The sequence below is a fragment of the Typopeltis vanoorti genome, chromosome 14 (assembly GCF_054136105.1).
Source record: "Typopeltis vanoorti isolate ZY-2024b chromosome 14, IOZ_Tvanoo_1.0, whole genome shotgun sequence".
Taxonomy (NCBI): Eukaryota; Metazoa; Arthropoda; class Arachnida; order Uropygi; family Thelyphonidae; genus Typopeltis; species Typopeltis vanoorti.
In genome coordinates this window covers 19,255,476-19,270,709 of record NC_143562.1, presented here as the reverse complement: position 1 = coordinate 19,270,709, position 15,234 = coordinate 19,255,476, and the positions used below count along the sequence as shown (strand labels likewise).

The following is a 15,234-nucleotide window of genomic DNA, read 5'->3' as shown; positions in this document are numbered from 1 at the left end:
GCATAAAATCCAATTCCTTCCTCCCATGTGCCCTCTCCTCTTTCCAGTCAATGTTACCATAATTGAAATCACCCATAATAATTACCCTCCTTTCACTCATTTCTTCTAGTTGCCTATGCATACTATCCCCACTATCTATTCCATCACCCAGTCTATAGCAGCACCCAATTGTATATTTTGTTCTGCTAGACTATCACACACCAAATAGCCTCAAATGTGCTCTTTTCTCTATCCTGCAGTTCAACTTCTATACTCCTTGGCTGCAACTCATCAGCTATCATCAATACATTCCTCCCCCCCCCCTTTTTATTCTCCCTGTCACTCCTGAACACGCTATACCCGTCGTATTCAATCCCACTAGCTTTATCATCCTCTGTCAGCCAAGTTCCAAGTTTCACTAATACCAACAACCTGTGGCCTGGAAGTGCCAACCAAGGCCAAAAACTCTTCCTTCTTGTTCCTAATACTCCTGGCATTAGTGCATGAATTGCAGAAGCCCATTAGTCCCATCCCTACTTTGATGCCTTATATTAACTATCCCATTCTGATTTGTTGTCCTTCGTACTCTTGAGTATTTTATACTCATACACTCAACTGCCTCCCTAAAGTCTGCATAACTACTCCCCCCCCCCCCCTTAATAAATCTAGTTTCCCTGAGTCTGTACATCCACTTCCACTTCATTCATCAACACTTTTTCAAGCCTCCGTAAACCAAATCCATTCAAATGTAACCCATCCATCTTATATAAATCCTTTCGCCCATCGAACTCACTCCACACATCCACAAATTCCACACCACTCTCCATGCATAACCCATGCATAAAGTCATTGGCAATTATGGCCCTCCTTCTAAACACTTCACTGTAATACAGCGGCAAAATACTCACCATCCTAACTCTCTCACTTTTCTCCTTTGCTACCTCAAGTAATTCCCTCACACCTCTAACATTTCCATTTTGTCTTCTTTCAAATCATTTGTTCCTGCAACGATTATCATCTCTTTCACCCTCTGTTTTTGCACTCGAATAGATTCGCTGACGACCTTTATGTTTGCACCCGGCTGGTACGATTTCGTTAAACTCTCAACTATCACACCTCTTAATAGCGACAAGAATCTTACTACTTCTACAAGTCAGTGTCCTCTGCATCATTCCCAGAAGCCTTTGTGTTGTCTTCACAATTTTTGGCTATGTGTCCCCTAAATTTCAGATCCTTATCCAATATCATGCCCAGATCTCTTATTTCCTCCACCTCCGACAATATATCCTCACCAAGCATAAATTCTGCATCCCATCTTTGTTTTCCAAATTTTAAAACCTTACATTTTACAACATTGAACTCATATCCCCATGCCGTATCAGTCAATTTATTCAAGTCTTCTTGTAAGGCCACAACATCTTCTTTACTCTTCATGGTTCATTCCAACTTTGCATCATCTGCAAACAACTGAATATCTCCATACAAATCTTCACCAATATCATTAATATACAAGTTAAACAGTAATGGCCCTAAAACAGACCCCTGTGGCACCACTAGTAACTTTCCTTTTCCTGGATATCGCTCCCCCCCATACACAACTTGTTGATACCTATCAGATAGCCAGTCTCCAATCCAATGAACTAATCTAATATCTAACCCAATCCACTCTAGTTTGACTATCAACTTATCATGTGGTAATCTATCAAAAATTTTGCAAAATCTAAGTATATTACTGTGTATCCGTCTCCTCTGTCCAGGTTAGTGAGTTGAATAGGTCACTGGCTGCCAGTTAGGTATCAGTAAGTTGTGTATTGGGTGAGGTATTTTGAAAGAGAAAAGTAACTAGTAGTATGACACAGAGGTCTGTTTTGAGGCTGTTGTTTTCTAACTTCTAGATTGATAGTATTGGACAAATTTAAATGGAGATAGGCAACTGTTTGCAAAATTGGGAAGAACAATGATGAGTCAAGCAGATGTACAAGAAGACTTGAATAGATTGTAAAAATGGGAAAGCAAGCAGAAATATTAGTTCATTGTTGCAAAGTGTCACATTCTCAAATTGGGTAAGAAATAATTAGATGCAAAGTATACAGTTGGTGGGTAATTTTGAAGGAGGTTGAGGAGGCCATAGATCTTTTAGTAGTTTTAGACAAGGACCTGAAGTTCAGGGATTACACTGCTAGTTGTGAAGTTATCACATCGGATTATGGCAGATATAGAGGACCTTGACAGACACAAATAAAGAAGGTATTGTTCTACCATACAATGCTTTGATCAGGCCTCATATGGATTATTGTGTACAGATTTTGTCACCTAGTTATCATGGCGATGAGGATACATAAGAAAGGGTCCTGATAAGATTGACTAATGTGGTAACTGATCTTTGGAATGTAGGGTATGAAGACAGATTAAAGGAATACAATCGGCAAAGCCTCAGGAGGAAAGGGGATATAGGTGAGACATATATTAGTAAGGGGGGTTGTTACCAGGTTAATGTAGAACTTTTTCATAGAATGGGAGAAGGGGGGGGGGTAGAAAAAGAGGTCATACCTGGAGTATAGAGTGTGGAAGTAAGTTTTTGAAGTGCAGGTTCTTTGTATGGATGGTGGTTGGCAGCATGGTGAATGCAGATACATTGAAAGAGTTAAAGCATCATTTGATGAGCTTTGTGTGTGTGTATCTTCTGAAACAAGTCTTGACTCCATGGAAGTTTGGGGTTAATAATAATAATAATATTTGAGTGTTGAATATTATGGGAGGATTCCCCATGCTTTCAATAACTGCATAAAACCATGTCTTAAACTCATACAGTGATTCCACACTTAACACACTCTTAGATAGTGCAGTCCACTAACCAACCACTCTCCATACAAAGAAATTGCACCACATCCCCTTGCTTATGCCTTCCTTATGGAGTTTTCAAGGATGGCCTCTTGTTCCACTCCATCTTCCTCCATTCTATAAAAAATCTCTTTCACATTAACCTTGTAAGAATTTCTTACCAACTTATATGTCGCCCACTCCTCCTCCTTCTATTCACGAGGTTTTCAAATAGCATTTCTTCAATATATTCTCATACCTCATATTTCACAGACTGGAAATCACCCAAGTCAGTCGCCTCTCGATCATTTCCAATATATCCTAATTTCCCCTCAAGAAAAGAAATTTCCACAAATCGGGGGATTTTTTTTTTAAGGTTTTATGCAACAGTAACTTCCCTTCTTTCATATCAGGATCTTCCTCATCATTCCCATTATCCATGTGACAATTTTACAACTTGACCCCTTAACTTCAGGTCTCTGTCCATCACAACTCCCAGATCTCTCATCAATATTTCATGACTAATTTTATACTTTGCATCCATCCTTACTCCAAATTTTGAAACTTGCCACTTTGCTGCATTGAACTCATAGCTCTACTCACATGCCCACTGATACAACCAATTCAGATCTTCTTGTACAGCCACCATCCACATGACTCCTCCTTGCTATTTCCCCACCTTTATATCATCTGCAAATAAGTACATGTCTCCAGTTAAACTTATTGCTTTATCATTAATATATAAGTTAAAGAAATATCACCAAAACAGACTCCTGAAGAATACCACTAGTGACTCTTTTACAGGATATCTCATTCCTCAGACATAACTTGCTGATACCTATCTGATTGCCAATCACCTAACCTTCTATCATTTTTTTTGTTTTTGTTTTTGAAAATTTAGTTGGTAACTGAATTTTCCAATTTAGTTACCAACTTGTCAAGTTTCTCAAAAGCCTTTGCAAAATACACGTATACTACATTATATGCACCATCCTTATGTGATGCATTCATCACCCTGTTGTAGCACATAGGAAATTATTAAAATATGACTTCCATACAATAATCACATGCTGTTCATCACATATACTACTGCTATTATCAACCCAATTCTGTATCCTATCTCTTACTAACCTCTCCAACACCTTAACCACAACATACACACAGATTGGCCTATAATTTGAAGTCTTGGTCTTATCACTTCCTTTATGAAGAGGAAACATTTTGCTCTCTTTCTTCTTATTTCAAACTTGCCCTGTTACAAGATTTTTGTTAAACAAATACACTAAGGTTGATGTTCACTCCCTAGAACATACTCTTAATAAGCTGTGATATGTTGTCAAGTTCTGTACCTTGTTAACATTAAGTTTACTTAATTCCACATATATGTCTTGTTCAATTTCCATCCATTAATTTTTTCTCATTCCCTCTAGATTTTCATAATGTCACACTTATGAAGATGAAATACACTTGCTTACTGAGCACTCAAATGCATGTTCTGTAACCATTGCCAATCTACTATTTTACTCTATTAACATGATCATCTTACCATCATCATGTTTTTTTTTTTTTTTTTACTACTTGCCACATTTCTAGGATTTTTCTTGGCCTGGCGATTGGCTAATTTCTGATCATACTGCATTTGCGCTGTCCTTACTAAGTTGCCTTCCAGGTCTCATTTTATGCTCTCCTTACAACGGATAATTACCAATATTTGATTTGCACTGCTTCTACAGTATCTTCTTCCTCCAGACTACATGAATAATATCTTAATTCTTCCATTTTGCAACTATTTTATTCAGCCTTTTGATCTTTGGAATACAGCAATCCCTCGATTAGTGCGCCTAATGCATTCTTTAAAACAGGCGCATTAATCGAAAATGCACTAATCGAATATAATAACCTATGGGAAAATGTATAATTCGTTCCTCAGATTTCTTTATTGACCCTTAATTTTTTTTATAAAAGAATTAGGGTATGTCTCAGGGCCTAGTTAAAGGAAAACCATGAAGCTGAAAGACAATAAAACATATTCAGAATATAAATTTATTATTCTGCTTCTTAACAAAGAATCGAGCCAATGTAGTTTGGTGGGCATTCTTTTTCTTTTTTTCATACAACTGACGGTATGGCCCTATTGCCTCTTCTGCCAATTTTACTGTTCTCTCTTCACCAGGGTCAGTTTTTAAGTATTGCTGCTTAAAACTTCGATTGTACAAAAACTATTTTCAAACTGTTTCTGTGAAATCTCTTTGGGCTTGTCAGTGATTAAATTTTCTTCATATTCTTCAGGATCTTCCTGCTGTGTATCTAAATTTAGCAGGTCGGAATCACTCAATTCTTCAGAATGAGATTTAATTAACTTAGATTCATTTGAAAAGCCTCTAAAATCATTTGCACAATGTGGAAGAATGTGCTTCCAAATGGCTCTCATATTGCTAGCAATAATGTTTTGACTTTGCAACTTTATAACCAGATGAGATTTCTCTGATTTGGCTAGAAAAGTCTTGGAAGGTATTCACTTCCAAAAAAAGGCCGGTTTCATTGACATTAAATATTTGTTGATCACAATAGTCTCCTTCTTACACAATTTTTTTCAAAAATCTCTGGATATCTCCTTATCTGCACTTATAGCTTCTCCTGTGATTAGAACATTATGTAGGCTATTTCTCTTTTTGAAACGCTCAAATCACTCAGCACTAACATGGAATTCTTCTTTTTTTCCATCATTGATAGCCCTTTCTTTCCAATGTTACAAAGAGACAATGCTTTTGATTTAATAAGGCCAGTGTTTAGCGGGATCCGTTTTTTAATTACAATCTTCGATCCATGTAAAAAGAAGTCTCTCTAATTATCACAAAATGGATATCCTCCAAACATCATCAAAAAATATCTATATGGTGACAACCCCAGACAAGAAGAATCAAGCTCCCAGCACATTTCTACTGTAGTGATCCCTTTCATCAGGTCTTCAAACCAACCACCAGTATCAGACAGTTTTCAGGCTCCCCAAAAGATAAGGTGCCATTCTACAAATATTCAGGAGTATATTACATTCCTTGCTCCTGTGGTCTTGCCCACATCGGACAAACTTCACGGAGTTTAGAAATCAGACAAAAAGAACATGTTGGTGATGTAAACCACAACAGAAGTATCTCTTCTGGCTTAGCACATCATTTCTGTACATCTAACCACACAATAGAGTGGCAAAACAGCTCCATGCCATATCTGGATGACGACTACAGACATGTTTATTCAAGGAAGCCATAATAGTTTTAATAACCAGCGGAAACCTCAACAGAAATCAGGGTACCATTCTAAACAGTTCGTGGAAAAACCTGATCCTCTCTCTAAATCTATCTGAACTACAGCTAGCCAGTAATCACATTACACGTTTACAACAAGCACACATGCATGATAACGAATAAGAACAATAAGTCCTTTCAGTCTCTGTCACGTGAACGTGTAACCTTAGCTACTAGTTTGTTTACAACATTTTTATGTTCCTTTCAATTTGCATTTACTAGTTTTTATGTTTTTCCATAAACGCCTTGAAAAAGTTAGACAGTTTGCTAACGAAACTGGTAGGCTATAATGTAAGATGTTTGTAAATGGTCAGTATTAAAACAATAGTTTGTATGTTTTAGAAGTCTCTCTAATTCAATCATTATAATACTTTGATTTCGAGTGCATGCATGATGAACTTGAAGCCTTACCTTTCTCTTTGTATTCAGCAGTTGATTCACTCATTTCTGTGTTCTTGTCCTATCTCTGCTCTGGATTCACCTTGTTCATTTTCCCTTATTATTTCAAGTTTTTCTTCCAATGAGATACTTTTTGAATCATTTTCACACTTCTATTTTTTTTGCTCACTAATTCTTTTACTCATGATTAAAGGTTAGGAAAATAATTTAAAATGAAAAAGTAAGGAAAACAATTGCACGTAATATGATCAGCAAAATGCTATGTAAAGCAGACGACATAAATTTTGGCAGTAAATTTGGAACATAGTGTACATGGAAATAGTGTCGTAGGCCATTAAAAGATAACTTTGTAAAATGTTTCAAATCGGTAACTAAATTATTTCATCCTGGTGAGTGATTTTTTAAATAGTTAGCCATAAAAAATGTATAGATCAAAAATTTTTAAAATCTGTAACATTTATTTTTAAGATGTATAGAGGCACACTAATCGAATTTGGGTATCGAAAAAAAAATGATGCGCTAATCGAAAACGCATTAATTCGGGGCGCATTAATCGAGGGATTGCTGTACGTTCAAACACTGCTAAATACTTCTTAATCAGTATTAGCACATATCTTCTTTCCACTTAACTCGTCATTCCATTCAATAACTCCAAACTGTCTTCTGTGTATTTCATAATCACTGGCCTTGTAGTGCCACATGTATATCCTTTCCTCACAGATATCTTCATATGGCTGGCTATCATCCAGATGATGCCTCATGATCACCTGCAGGGAGATATAACAACCCATTCTGTGTATTTCATAATCACTGGCCTTGTAGTGACACATGTATATCCTTTCCTCACAGATATCTTTATATGGCTGGCTATCATCCAGATGATGCCTCATGATCACCTGCAGGGAGATATAACAGCCCATTTATAGTCACATCCTCTGATGAAATCATATCTATGACTTTTACACATTGTCTAAGACAACTGTCTCTTAAGAACTTGAGAAATTAATTTTCCTTATTTCCAGATTTGATCTTTTCATTTTAGTCTATATGATCATAATAAAATCACCCATAATGATTTCCTTTCCCTTATTCACTAATGCAAGTTGCATATATATTTCTTCATCACCACCGTTCACATTTCCTGGCCTATGGCAACACCCAACTAAATATCTCCTCCATCAACCTTCTCACACCACTTCAAAACCACTGCGATTATTTTTCTCTTTGCATCTCTTTTGTGCAGGCCTCAGTGAAATAATTTTATATCCCTTATTTCTACTGGAATAGATATGGTATGAAGGTCAGCAATAAAAAGATAAAGACAATGAAAATAGGCAGAATCATTGAAAATGTCAACTGTGTTGTGAATGGAGAACCTGTGGAACAAGTGAAACATTTCAGCTATTTAGGCACGATTTGTACTGAAGATGATAAATTAAATATAGAAATAGACAACAGAATCAGCAAAGCTGGTATGGTAGGAAGTCAATTGAATAAATTCATATGGAATAAGAGAGAAATTAGTCAGAACACTAAATTAGCTGTATACAAGACAGTGTTCAAACCAGTTTTAACTTATGGATCTGAGAGCTGGGTCAGAAGTAAAACACTTGACCAAAGACTAGAGACCACAGATATGAGAGTCCTGAGAAAGATTATAGGCATGAACAGATGGCATTAATGGCAATATCATATTAAAAATGAGGATATTAGGAAAGAACTTGACATTGTCAGCATCCAGGCATGCGTTAGCCGAGCTAATCTCAGGTGGTATGGTCACTTAAACAGAATGGGTGAAGAAAGATTAGCAAAAGAAGTGTTCTCTGCCAGGTTGGCAGCAAAACGACCCCAGAGGAAGACCAAGATATAGGTGGATTGATACGGTACAAATGCCTTAGATGATAGAAATATAAATCTGATAATGTTGGAGTCTTGACAAGTAACAGACTGATTTAGAGGAAAATTGTAGATAGGAAGTTAGTAATGATATAATTTTTTCATGTCGTACTATCATATCCTGTACACCCCTTGTGGGTACATGGCAGGAATTTGATGATGATGATGATGATGATGATATTTCTACTGGTCTTTCATTAAGTAAACACAGCAATTCACTTTAATGTATGCATTATGCATTGCCTGATAGAGTAGTGAGAGCGAGAACGGTCAAGGAGTGGTATGATAGACTTTGTGTTGCCTAGGAGGGACCTCCCGCAATGAGTCTTGATAGACTTTGTGTTTCCTAGGAAGGACCTCCCACGATGAGTCTTTTGACTCCATGGAGGGCTGAATAATAATAATAATAATAGTATATAACCAGTCCAACTCGTACCATCTCTCAGCTGTAATTTCTCTACACCTGCTCATTTCCACTCATCTTTATCACCACTTACCTCATATTATCTCCTCATGCTCAACCTACTACTCTTTTATCCCACACTATGCCATTACTATGTTGCCTATCTCCATACACATTCACCATTACTTTCAACATTCACTATTCCTTATGTTGTGTCTCCCTGTCTACCAAAACTCTTCCATGCCTATATTTCATTCCTGTTCTCTCACTCCCATCTCTCATAATACTATTCTCTTTATTCACAAGAATTTCAACCTCACCTGTTGTGCTATCCTGATCCTTCTCATCACGCATTACACCTCCTAGCAACAGTCTTACAACATTGCTCCTCAATAAAAAGATTAATAGATTTCTTTTTTCTTCCTAATCACTTCCCAAAACATGACACTGTTGTGCTAAGAATTTTGCACTCTCTTGAATGTATGGTATTAATATAAAAAAAAATCAAGATATTAAAAATTTGTGGATGACTAGCAAATGCTTATTATAAAAATAAAATGCCGTATAGTGAGTGCTTGTATACTGTGACACTACTTGCTGTTGTGTCTGTATTACCACAATTTTTCTTTGGGAACATTTCTAAGAAATACAAAATTTCTTAGGAATCTCCCCCCCCCCAAGTTCAAAGGAGTGAAATTCGAACTTGGGGAGGGGGATTCCTAAGAGGAATCTATCATTTATTAGCAACAAGTTCATACTTGGAAGTGAAGCACTGAATCCATAAGGTGCAATATGGTAGAAAAGATATTGAATAGAATACACATTCTATGTATTTTTTCAAGCCCACCAATCAATTTTCATCCAATTTTTTTTTGTTTTTGTTTCTAGTTACTCAGTGACAAAGAACAATATTTCAATTTTTCTTCTCATCTCATATCAGATAGCAAGATACATCAAGTGATTGACACCATGAAAAAGCGATGCAAGAAAATATTTTCAATGTTCATGTATCAAGAGGCTACACTCAATAGAATATTACAAACATGCGTGTTTGGAGATTTCAGAACATTTGAACATTTTTATTATTAATAGCAAACTTAGTGATTTGCCTATACTGTCATGAACTGAGTGAACTGTTTACCCAAGTGTGAGAAATCACAAAAATGGAAAAGCTATACTCGTGAATCTGTTTCCAATGAAAACAAGACTAGTGAATTTACAAATAAATTTACAGATCTGAATATGAAGCTTTATATCATTGAACAAAATGAAAGAAGTGAATGTTTGGTGGATAGGAATATGATAGCTTATGTGGCTTTATACTTTAAACAGAGTGGCTCTGTACTGTGGCAAATACCGTTCTGGCAAAGGATGATATCTGTCAGTTGAATGTGACAAAATGTAAGGTTATGCACATCGGAATGACAAGATTACATATTGTGTATTATGCTGATGGTACTGCACTGCAGGGAACTGAGGAGGTTAGAAATCTGGAGGTGAGAGTGGGCAGCGAGTTGAAGTTCAAAGAGCATATTGCAAAAGTTGTCAATGAGTTAACTTGGATTGGTGAAGAACACAATAACAAGTAAAGATAGGATGATTATTATTCCTCTTTATAAGGCTATGATTTGACAACATCTTAATTGTTGTGCAGAGATTTGGTAACCTGATTTCTCAGAGATGAGGAGGTGGTGGTGGTGGTGGTGGTATAGAGGATCCAGGGATGAGTAACCAAGATGGTGGCAGGTCTGTGCAATGTGGCCTGTGAGAATAGATTGAAGGTGTGCAGACTGCAAAGTTTAGTTAACAGGTTGAAAAAGAGGGAGCATAATAGAAACTTATAAGGTATTAAAGGGATTTCATATGACTGACAGAAAAGAAACTTTCAATACATGATGAGAAAGGAGAGAACCAGGGGTCACTCCTGTAAATTGTGTAAGAGTGAGGTTAGTAAAAGTGTAAGGACATTTTTTCTTGGAGCCATCCTAATGAATGACTGGAATGGAGTGCCAGAGGTATTTGTGAGTTCTCTGACAATGAATGAGTTTATGAAAAGGTAATTATTATTGTGTGAAAAATGGTTACTTTGTGCATCTCATGATGAATCTTCTGGCTTCATGTTCTTGTCATTATCCTGTTTCAATTGAGGTCAGCTCTGCCTAGTCCATAATTGCCAGGATATTCTGCCCTGGGTAATTGATATCTCAAATGGGCAATTTGGAGGATGTTTTTCAATAGACATCCATGTCAACTGGGGGTCTACCATGTCCTCTCGGTTCCATGCATACCTATTACCTTCCACATTATGTGATCTACAGGACATCTCATGATGTGCTCAAGCATCTAAGCTGGCATTCATTATTTTATCAGTGATGATCTAACTTTGAAATTTCTACAGATGTGTTTGTTATGCACTTTGTTCTAGCATGGTAATGCTGCTGGCTCAACTTAGTGGCATGTCACTTTTGTTCTTGTTAATTTTTAAGAGTCCAACATTAGTGCAATATATAATGGTGGGTTTTAGTGCGATTTTATATCTTCCTTTTACTTGTATGGCATCCTTTTGTCACATAATACTCCAGAGCACTCTCCAATTCATCCAGCCGGTGTTCATGTGATGTTGCACATGAACTTTGATCTGATTAAAGGCCTTTTTGAAGTCAATAAATACTAGGTGCATGGTCTTTTATGTTATCTTTGTCTTTCTAGTAGATTGATAAAATGTATATCATCAATTGAGGATTTTCACAAAACAAACCCATGATTTTCAGTGACATTTGTTAACTCCTGAAACTTCTGATTAAGCTCGTATCCATATTTTGAATGCATGAGAGATAAATTTTATGGCTCTGTAATTCTTGCAGAGCTGCACATCTTTACTTTTTATAGTATATTTTTATAACGCTATCAGATAGCTTTTCCTCCATTCATCTAGCATTGTCTCTACAAGGATCCTGTTGAAGAGATTTGTCAGGAAGATTACACCTACAACACCAAACTTTTCCACAGTTCACCCAGAATATCATCAGGTCCTGTGGCTTTGTTGTTTGTCATTTTATCAATTGCTCCCTTTACTTCTGATTCTGTGATCTCCAGCACAGGGCCTTCTGTTGTTGTTGTTGGATCAGGCAAAACTTTGCTAGGGCACGTTTCATTTAGAAGATGATAGTAATATTCCTTCCATTTCTGTTTTATGTCCTCATTCTTTGTCAGTAATGTCGCCTGTTCATTCTTTATATATTTAATTGCCTTTATGTCTTTTGAACTTATGATATCTTCCTTTTGAGATTCTGAAGATTTCCTCATAGTTTTTGGCAATTTTGAGTTATGCATAAAAATCATCCACACTACTAGTTTTTGCTTATGCTACAGTTCTCACGCCCTTCTTTACTGCCTGACATGCAATGAAGTCTTCTTCAGTTTTAGTTCACTGCCATGGTTTGAAAAGGAGTTTCTTATTGGGAAGCTTTAACTTTACCTCTTCCTTCCACTATCTGATTTCTTTGTTGCGATTTATAGGCTCCTTAGATATAGCTGGTATGCAGTTTGTTTATTGCAATATCACTGTAAGTCATCCTATTTTATTCACCGAACTTTTAAGTCCTTCTCAATGCAGGTATCAACAATATCTTTACACAGATTTCATCCCTCCAGTAGGAGGGACAAAACCTGTAATGAGTAATGATGAATTTATGCAATCAAATTTTAAAGATCTTTTCTCTATGAACTGTCACTCGGGTTTGGCATCAGAAGTTCTGCAACCAGCAGTCTGTGTTGCATGGTGAGCCATTCTCCCAGTATTACCTTGCAGTCTTTGAAGGTTTTGAGGGATAGCTGGTCTGCCATAATATAATCAATTCGAGCACCATATGTTACAACTTTTATATGTAATAATATTTTCTGTATGTTTTGTGAAGAAGGTATTAATAATTGCTAAATCATATGTGGAAAGAAAGTGCAGTATATCTTCACCCTGTAAGTTTATAGCTCCAGAACCTTTGTTACCATGAACTCTTTGGTAGGATTCACTTGTCCTTCCAACATGGTAACAAACGTTTCCAGTTCACTGCAGCTTGTTTGTGGGCACAGACAGTGATGTTAATGAATCATTGCTCATCGAGTGCTAATTTAACAGTGAATATATGGCCACATATCTGAGTAACTTCCATCATATGCCCCTGAAGTTCAGTGTCAATCACCATGCTGACTCCATTACAGTTTGTTACTTTGTTGTGGTAGGAGTTTGTATCCATTTCCAATATTCCTTGATTTAGACTCCTTCCATTTCATCTCCTAAATGCAACAGATGTTAAAGCATCTTCAATTTAGAACTTCGCCTAATTCAGTGCTGATCCAGGTGGCTATTCACATTTTTATAGTCTGCTGGTGAGCCAGATTAACTGCTCTGCCACTTTGAGGGAATGCTCTAGTATTTCTCACATCTCCATCATCTCCGTTACTTAAAGGAGAGCATTTTCATTGCTCATTTCATGAATTTTTCAAGAATTTGAAACTTTCATTTTGAAATTTGAAACAAGAATTTGAATTTGACAATTTGAATGAACCTTATAAGAATTTTAGTTAATGGCTTTAGTTTTACAGTCTGTTGTCACTTGAAGCCAATGGGTAACCCCTGCTCGCTGGGGCTTAGGAATGCCACTGTTGACTTCTAGGCTCTTTTGCCATCCTCCATATGTCATCCTATCTGAAGCCACTCAACACCAGCCCAAGAATATGTTCTAGAGGCTTGGCAAAGGTTGAAGTGAAATAGAAAAGATTCACCCATAACCCTTGAATACTCTAATAGCAGTGGGGGGGGGGGGGAAGGAGCAAGAAGAATAGAAGAGAAAGAAGACTAAGGACTAGTGTACAGGTAATATAACGGATATAACATTTAGGAAGGCATGGTCAAGCATTAGGTACTTCATGTTTGCCACTCCTGTACTCACTACAGTGATCATTATTACAGGGATTATGATTATTACATTAGTATTAATTTTACATTATTACATTGATAGTAATAATAATAATAATAATAATAATAATAATAATCATGTTCAGCTGTTTTGCAAGCCAGATGAGTGCTAATTATTTGGTTTTTCTTAATTTTTTTATTTATTATTGCAGTGTAATTTACAGCTGCGTTTAACATTCTTTTAACATTCTGTGATCTTTTCTAGAATGTTAAACATTTTAGAAAAGATCACAAACATATTTTTTTACATATTCTTTATTACAGTACCATCATAATAACAGCGCATAAAAAACAACAACAACTAGTCTCTTTGCTTATGAAATTTGTTTACTAAGATGTTTGTTTCTCAATTAATCATGCTAAGCAGACACCCACTGCACTTTCTTCCTATTATTTCATCTACACCATAATCTTCAAGCAACTAGAGTAATACTAAAAGTAATAAAGCATCATGGAGATGGAATAATGAGCAACGTGAAATTAACTTTTTTCACATACATCATAAAGTAATTGCAATGAATTACAGATGTAGATGTACTGATTGACTTTTGAATTATGATAAGTATTCAACAGCAGCATCTTCAGATCCATACTTTATAATTTATTATAAAGTTTGGATCCAGAGTTACAATTTTTTCCAGTCTATTCTATGATCCATTGTTAAAGAATGTTCAGGTAGTTCAGACTTAAAAAAAAGATAATATATTAATATTCAAAATTAAGTGGATATTGAATACCACATTATTTCTTAGCCGAATAAGAAACTCAAAGATAGGAAATCTAATCTAAGAGTTTCATGCCGAATATAGAAACTATATAAAAAAGTTCGGCGAGTCCAAGCGTTCTTGTGTAGAGGCTTAAGTGCTGTGAGGACATTATGTTGGAGGTTTAATGGATTTTTTACAACACTTAAAAAGAATTAAAATAGAATTTAATACTTCCTATATTTCGTCCTAGTCACTAGGACATCTACGGGGATTACAAAAACAATACTAAGCTTAGTATTGTAAGTTTTTGTGTGCATGTTACATTAATTGTTTTTGTAATCCCCGTAGATGTCCTAGTGACTAGGACGAAATATAGGAAGTATTAAATTCTATTTTAATTCTTTTTGAGTGTTGTAAAAAATCCATTAAACCTCCAACATAGAGTCCAAGCGTATGCCAACACCTGGTAGTGAAATGCCAGGGCAACTCGTAGTAAAAGTGAAGCAAGCTCCGATCACTGGCCTTAATATTTTCCCATAACGTAAAACACAGCTCCTAGGAGATGTATTACTGTTCTACATTATGAGAGAAGGTCACTACCCAGACCGGTTTCGACCTTTTTTGAGGTCTCATCAGTGAGCAGGTAGACCTAGATAGATCTACCTGCTCACTGATAAGGTTTCAATAGTCAGAGCTTATTTCTTTACTGTACGAGTTGCCAAAAGGTGCACAAATACAATTACTGAAATAAGA

General features: G+C 36.2%; 1 protein-coding gene across 5 annotated transcripts in view; it reads right to left on the bottom strand.

The window, feature by feature from the left end:
* The window catches only part of slo (calcium-activated potassium channel slo), an 880,402-nt gene that overhangs the window by 52,259 nt on the left and 812,909 nt on the right, over positions 1-15,234 (bottom strand). The gene's annotated exons all lie outside the window — the stretch shown is intronic.